The sequence below is a fragment of the Cynocephalus volans genome, chromosome 16 (genome assembly GCF_027409185.1).
Source record: "Cynocephalus volans isolate mCynVol1 chromosome 16, mCynVol1.pri, whole genome shotgun sequence".
Lineage (NCBI taxonomy): Eukaryota > Metazoa > Chordata > Mammalia > Dermoptera > Cynocephalidae > Cynocephalus > Cynocephalus volans.
The window spans coordinates 6,610,999-6,618,328 of record NC_084475.1 but is presented as its reverse complement, the minus strand read 5'-3'; positions in this window follow the sequence as shown (position 1 = coordinate 6,618,328).

Below are 7,330 nucleotides of genomic sequence, written 5' to 3'. Positions count from 1 at the left end.
GCGCGTCGCGGGGGGTCCCGGCGGACGAGGGACGACCGGGTGGCGCAGCCACGGCGCGGTGGCTTCCCGGGCCGTCCCCCGCGTCCGCAGAGGGGCGCGGCGGCAGCCTCGGGGGAGAGCCCAGGCGCCCGTTTGCCTCTGTCTCCTCGTGGGACGCCTTCTCCCGAGGGTTTCTGTTGGTTTGTTTTATAACTTGGTGGCTCCCCTGGGGGAGCGTTTTGGAGCAGAGTGAAGGCGGCCCCCCTCAGTGTCCCCGGGTGGCAGCGGTGCCTCTGCTTCCGCGACAGACCTCACGCCCGAAAAGTCTCTAGTGTACTGCGGAGAGCCACAGGGGTCCCTGGGGCTGGCCGGGGTTCCTGGCTGGGGTTCCTGGCTTGGTCTGCCCTGGTGCTGCGCGCCGTCAGCTGCGACGGCGGTGGGCACTCAGCGTTACCGTGCGGCAGGAGGTGGAGGCCCCGCGGGGCACGGCCCTGGGCTGCGGCCCGTGGTCCCTTCTGAGCCCTTGGTAGTCTTGCCTGTCAGGGAAAGCTCTGGCTCCTGGTCCGCTGGGGCCGCCCCTTCCATAGAGGACGCACGAGAGTGCATTGCATGTAGGAGGTAACTTCAGAAATCCGTGGAGAGATTTGCATTATCTTTTTTTTTTTTTTTTTTGGCGGCTGGCGGGTGTGGAGATCTGAACCCTTGACCCTGGTGTTACAGCACCTGCTCTAACCGACTGAGCTAACCGGCCAGCCTGCATTATCTTTTAATTCTGTTTCTCCACGAACTTTTTGAAGTACCCGTGTATGTACTCTTAATGAAAACAATAGTACTTTTAAAACTATTTCACAGGGCCAGTCCGTGGCTCACTCGGGAGAGTGCGGTGCTGATAACACCAAGGCCACGGGTTCGGGTCCCACATAGGGATGGCCGGTTCGCTCACTTGGGAGAGCGTGGTGCTGACAACACCAAGTCAAGGGTTAAGATCCCCTTACCGGTCATTTAAAAAACAAACAAGCAAGCAAACAAGTAAACAAAAAAACTATTTCACCCTGCAGAAGGGATTTTTTTTTCTCCATTTCAGAGATACACTATTCGGAAATACCTTGACGACTGCCCTCAAGACTATTCTGTGCATGTACAGACGTAGGTACTGCACAGGGCAAGATACCTTGATGGAGGACTTGCAGTTGATGTATGTGGGGCCGTTTCAGCCACTGCTGAAGCTTTTCCACGTGGCAGAGGCTAAAGCAGGTCCACTGATGTGTTTAGCCTGCAGTGAGCAGCCTGATGACCATTGCACAGAAATGTGTCTCCAGCATTCTGCCCTGGGAGATGTGAGAGCCTTGGGTCAGATGCTGCTGGCTAATGGCGGGGATGGAACATGGAGAAATCCACCAGGGCAACTCAGCTGTCTCCTACAGAGATGCCTGTTTCCTGCTTCCATGAACTTAGAACATTTTTGCTTTTGTTAATTTTTTTTTTTTTTAAACATCCACAGCTTTCTAAATTTATGTCTCAGTGTCATCACTGTATTTCCTTGCACTTTTAGAAGGACCTAGCATGGTACTCATCTCGATGTTAGTGAAGATGAAGAGTGTATGTTATTTTGGTGTCTCTACCTCCTTCACCCCCGTTGCTCCTGAACCGCAGTGTATCCTGTGTTGCTCTGGTTCACACGGTTGTAATGATCCATATAGGATTCCACTGTGCTGGCATACCTAAGTTTGCGTGAAAGATCCTTTAGGAGATGTGTTCACAGGTTCATCTTGAGGTTGGGATGATTCCAGGAATGGTGATGGCTTGTGCTGAGCTAGCCCAGGCTCCCTCTGAGAGGCAGGGTCGTGTTTAAGAGCAGGGGCTCTCGGGTCAGACTTCCAGAGTAATAAGCCCCCCATAAAAGCAGTTTCTGTTACATTTCCTTTGTCGCTGGCAGCAGGGTTGCAGGGATCATCAGATCCCTGGGGAAGCAGGTGGCAGGATGAGAGGAGGAGAGTTGTGTTGGGACACACAGCGTTGAAGGGGTGCAGAAGGAGCTGGTGGAGGTGGCACAGAGAGGCTGCCCCAGCATAGAGTCTGGTATGGAGAGAAGAAAGGTTGTTTGAAGATAGCATCGAATTTTGGATTTTATGTACAAAGGTGATCTGTTTAGCTTTACCCAAGAAGCAATGGGTTTTATGGCTTCCTGATATTAAGGTTTTTATTCTAACCTGATTGGTTCTGAACTGAGGTGCTTATTTCTCTTCTGAAGTTTATATCCTGGAAATTCTGTAACTGAAGTCCCCTGCAGGAATCCTCAGGGCCTGGAGAGACATGAGAGAAAGGCTTGTTGGCTGGGGAAAGGGACAGCAATGGTTTAAAGCCAGTCAGATACACATTTGATTCTTGACTTTACCGCTTACTGGCTGGGTGACCTGAGGTAAATGACCTCTTCTCTCGGGTCCTCAGTTTTTCCTCTTTAGAGTGCAGGAAACAATGCTCTGTGCTGATTGAATGAGATAAAGGCATAAGTAAGTAGTCAGTGGATGGCAACTGCTGCTGTCATTCTTCTCCTGATCTGTGGTATCTACTATATATTAGAGACAAGAGCTGCTACTGTTTCATGCATGAGCTCCATCCAGGCTCCCAGAATGAGATGGATGGCCCCCCTTTTTCCACCCCTATGTGAGGGGGGCTCTCTTATTTCATCCCATTCCTCCGTGGTGGCGTGGCATATCTCAGCCATTCTGACCCAGTGAGAATCTACGGAAGAGGCCACAGGGGAGAGAGGCTGATACATTTCCTTTATCCACAAGAGAACCTCAGAGGAAGGTAAAAGGCATCCACAAGATTTCAAGTTCCATGAGGAGAGGGACGTGTCTGTTTTGTTCATTACTCAATGCCTAGTGCCTGGCACAAAGGCAGCAAGACAAATAACTATGCAATGCTATGAAAAGGCATCTAGAGGTGATGTGATTCACTTTAAGAAACCCAGATATTTGAGTATTTGCATTCATTCATGAAAGATCCTCAGGTGCTCCATCTGGACATTCTGGAAGGTATTGAAATACAGCTGATACCATGAGTTTTGGGGCATTTGGACCTTTGATCAAGGATGCTGGAAACTTAGGGTACCCTCTGTGAAGTGTCTGCCTTTTTCCCCCTCCCAGGAGGAGCCACCAGGAGGACAAACATTCTCCTTTACCCCCCTCAAACTTGTGGGTGCAAGGGCAAAGGTAAGGAGTGGCAGAGGTCTCCTGGGGACAGCATAAGATGGGACAAGGAGGCAACGGGGGGGGAGGGGGAGGCTGGACATGACTCTGGAATTTCCTAATAGAAATTCCTCCTCCGCAACTCCCCACCGCACTTGGGATCTCTGATTATCATCCCCTGCCAGCCCCAAGAATCCTTCTGCCCTTGTTGGCAGGAATTGCCAGGAAGCATGCCCACAGGAACCACAGGTCATGAGTCGGCAGACAGATAATTAACTGGGGGAGTGACTAAGCAGCTTCAGAGATAAACCACTTGGCTTAAACTAGGCGTCTCTGCTGCCCACAGAGCTGGCCTGCTGTGTCACCCCATCGCTGCTTCTCCCTTTTCCTGAACCTTGGCCGTTCCTGAATGGGAAGATCACTGTGCCCGATGGTGCTCAGGTCACTAGTGGAAATGAAGGTGGCAGCAGGGAAATGGCACCATTGAGGGGAACTGCCTATTCCCTCTGTGTAAACTGCTGGCATTTATTGAAATGTGAGACTCTAGCAAAAAAAATGATAAAATCTGCCTTCCTCTCCATGTACACATTGTCACCAGAGATACTCCTTTTTTAAAAAATTAGGTTTATTGAGGTGAAATATGTACAGTAGAATTAATCTTTTTTAGGTATACAGTTCTATGAATTCTGACAAATGTGTACAGTCAAGTAACCATCACCCTACTCAAGGTACAGAATATTTCCATCACCTCAAAAAGTTCCCTTGAGCTCGTTTGTAATCAATTCACCACCCTCCAAACCTAGTCCCTGGCAAGGACTGGTCTGCTTCTAGTCCCTCTAGTTCTGTGTTTTACAGAATGTTATATAAGTGAAATCATACCGTGTATAGCCTTTCAAGCCTGGCTTCTTTCACTTAGTGTAATGCATTTGTGATTCACTCAAGTTGCATGTATCAGTAACTCTAAGATTGTACCCGAGGCTATTCCATCTTCTTTGTGTTGAGACTGTAACCCTGGAAGCAGCGGAGCTAGATTTATTAAACCCTGGAGGTGCCATTCAGCTTTCAAGTTCTAAATTTTCTAATTGAATCGATGCATTTAGGCCATGTCTAAGCCGTTAGATTTCTCAAGTGCTAAGTAGCTAAAGACTTATTGGAGAGGATTTTGCAGCAGCCAACACTTCTATTATTCTTGGTTCTAAGAGCAGTGGATATTTTGTGGCAAAATATGTCACAATTCTTGGAGCCAGAAGCTATTAACTAACTTGGGGATATTCTATTTTCTTTTGTTTTTGTTTTTGTTTTTGTTTTGGCAGCTAGCCAGTACGGGGATCCGAACCTCTGACCCTGGTGTTATAACACTGTACTATAATCACGCGAGCTAACTGGCCAGCTCCGTTCTTTTATTTTATCTTATTTATTTATTTTTTAAAAAAATGACTGGTAAGGGGATCTTAACCCTTGGCTTGGTGTAGTCCACACCACGCTCAGCCAGTGAACTAACTGGCCATCCCTATATAGGATCCGAACTTGTGGCCTTGGTGTTATCAGCACCACACTCTCCTGAGTGAGCCACGGGCCGGCCCTTCCGTTCTTTTATTTCTGATAGCATCTCTTGAAAAACAACCCACTAGAGGTCTTCCTTTTTGGTTTTCTGTGATATCCTCACAAAAAGACTACTGCCTGTGACCCTGTTTTTTAATTAAGTTAGTTCAATTTCTTTGTTGAGTTAGTGAAGATGTTCAAACATTCAAGGAAAGAAATAATGAGGTGATACATGCTCATCATTAGAAAGTCAAATATTGAGAGTAAAATTGCTGGTTCCCTTCTATACTCCCTGATAATGTCTACTGTTAATCAGGTGGCGTGTCCAACGGAGACATTTTCCCCATGTGTATGTAGTTCTCAGGTGTGTGTGTCTATCCCTTTACTAAACTTATGTGACATGCTACTTCCTTTCATATGAAAGGAAGATCAGTGCAAAAGATCAGTGTGAAAAGAACTATGGTTCTGAAATTAAAACCTATATCCTATCTGTGGGCTTTTTCACCTACTTTGTGGGTAGCTTTGAACCAATCATCTTACGTCTGGGCCTCAGTCTATTGGTGTCACGGGGGCTGCAAAGCAGGTGAAGGAGATGAAGGGAGAGATGTTTGCTCCTGCCCATTCCCACCTTCAGCTGGAGACGTTTCTCCCTTAACTGACTTATAACTTGGAGTTCCACGTAAGGATCTCTTTGAGGGGAGAAGGGAGATTCTGCTTTTAAAGTCAAGCTTAAAAAACTTTGCACTAGAAGAGAGCTCCAGAAGTTTGGCAAAAGGCACATTCAGTAGCCACTTTAAAAGTCCCTGTACCCTAGATCTTTAATGGAATTCTTAGATAGGGAAAACCTGGGTCTGTGAGATCCACCGATGGTTCCAAACCCTTACTTTAGCCATTATATATGATAAACTCCTCTAGATTAAACCTTTGCTAGAGTTGCCTGGGAGTTGCTTGTTTGACCAAGTCCCGGAAGGTGGAGGGAATGTGGTGTCTTGTTCCTGGGACTTCCACAAGTTTAGAACAGACTAGACTCTGCCTTGGGCAGTTCCTAAAGGCCATGGGAGTGGGACAGGCAAAGTTTATTTTTTTTCCGTTCTCTTTTATTATCATCATTATTTATTTTTTAATTGACAAATAAAAGTTGCATATATTTGTGGTGTACAACAGGATGTTTTGAAATACATACACTGTGGAATGGCTAAGTCAAACTAATAACATATACACTACCTCACATATTTATTTGTAGTGAGAACACTTAAAATTACTCTCAGCAATTTTCAGGTGGATGACACATTGTGATTAACCGTAGTCACCATGTTGTACTTATTCATCTTGTCTAACTGAAATTTTGTATTCTTTCACCAATATCTCCCATTCACCCCATTCCCCCCAATTTATTCTTGTGTTCCTGCTGAGCTTTGGGATTCCAAGAGGCTATGGGGTTTTGATGCTGAAGGTGCAGTTTGTAGAAAGGCTAGCAGCTCTGGGGAGCCTACATTTAAATGAATGCAAATGTAGAAAGGGAGGCAGAACAGAGGGCATTTAAAATTAGCTTTAATTTTCCTTTAGCTTAAAAAAGTAATTCAACTTGTAAAAAAAAAAAAAATCAGGTAGTACAGAAATAGAATAATGTAGAAAGTACAAGCTCCTTAAAGATAACCACATTGACTATTACTCCAGAGTTTTCTTCCCTTATATATTTGTCAACATATATAATTATTTATCATTATTGTTATTTCTCAAATAGAATCATCCACAATGGGATCACTGCCACTTAATAATAAACCCTGTGCATCTTTTTATGTTGATTTATGACTTTCTATTATTTATCCCAACAGCTATGATTCTAGGCAGAAGACATACTGTTACACGGATGAGCCAGAATTTATTTAATCAGTTCCCTGTTTGCAGACATTGGGGTCATTCCCAATTATCTGCTGCTACAAATAAAGCTACAGGGGTATCCTTATTCATTTATTATGTACCTTTGTCCAAGTGTGTCTACAGGCTAAATTTCTTGAACTAAAGTTGCTGAGTCAAAGGACATGAATATTTTAAATTTTAATAGGTGTTGCCAAATTGTCCTCCAAAATGATTGAACCAATTTGCCTTCCTATGTGCTGGCAGTAAGGACTGGTGACAGCACTGCTGCCTGCTGTCCACACCCACAAGATGTGAGCTGGGGGAGGAAGGCAGCAGAACTGGAAAGCTGGATGTCAGGGAGGTCACCTACGGGGCACGCGGGGCTAGGCCTTAAACAGTGCTTGGTACAGGCCTGCCTCTTCTGTACACTGAATGAGTCAGATGGGAGGTGGAGCTGGTGCTAACAAAGTTTTCCAGAACTCCGAGATACAGTGTTTGAATAAAATATCGGTTAGGCTATTAGGAAGAAAAGGCCACTTGTGCATTGTTTGAAGGGTCTTGGGCCCTGGGATGCTAGGCCTCTTAGAGTATTAGTCGCCCTGTTGATACTTTCTGGCTGGAAGAGTACAGTCATGTGCCATATAACGATGTTCTGGTCAATGAAGGACCACATATACAATGGTGGTCTCATAAGGTTTTAATGGGGCTGGCCTATTAGCTCAGTTGCTTAGAGCATGGTGTTGATAACACCAAGGTCA